This window comes from Tupaia chinensis, unplaced genomic scaffold (genome assembly GCF_000334495.1).
Source record: "Tupaia chinensis unplaced genomic scaffold, TupChi_1.0 Scaffold144901_1, whole genome shotgun sequence".
NCBI lineage: Eukaryota > Metazoa > Chordata > Mammalia > Scandentia > Tupaiidae > Tupaia > Tupaia belangeri.
The window spans coordinates 9,057-9,311 of NW_006204761.1; positions in this window are offsets into that span (position 1 = coordinate 9,057).

Consider the following 255-nt stretch of genomic DNA (forward strand, 5'->3'; position numbering starts at 1 on the left):
GTGTGTCTTTACTATGAGATGTATGTCTTGTAGAAAACAGAGATTTTCTTTTTCTTTAACTTTTTAATAAGAAAATATTTTATTTTATTTTATTAAATTTTTAAAAATTTATTCATTTTCTACATTAATTCACTATACACCATCACAACACACAAATTAATTTTCCATCCAAAATACACTGTGCATTGGCTCAATCAAGCACATCAACATACATGTTCTCAGCAAAATAATTTTCCAATTCTTATGTCCTGCATA